The following is a 240-nucleotide window of genomic DNA, read 5'->3' on the forward strand; positions in this document are numbered from 1 at the left end:
GTTTTCAAACTTTTATTCAGTGAATTGTTGTTATCTGCGTTCAAGCTTTTACGAACTTCTCAGACACAATTCGTGAACTTATAAAGGCAATGCAATAATACATGCTGCAAGTATGCAAAGCGCCGTTAAGAATGCAATAGTTCTTATCTTATAGTGAGTCCAATAACCGTTATCTTTTTCATTCTTTTTGGGTGGCCGGGGGAAGGGAGAGAGCAAGATAGTAAAAGATTGGACATAATG

The sequence above is a fragment of the Penaeus monodon genome, chromosome 23 (assembly GCF_015228065.2).
Source record: "Penaeus monodon isolate SGIC_2016 chromosome 23, NSTDA_Pmon_1, whole genome shotgun sequence".
Taxonomy (NCBI): domain Eukaryota; kingdom Metazoa; phylum Arthropoda; class Malacostraca; order Decapoda; family Penaeidae; genus Penaeus; species Penaeus monodon.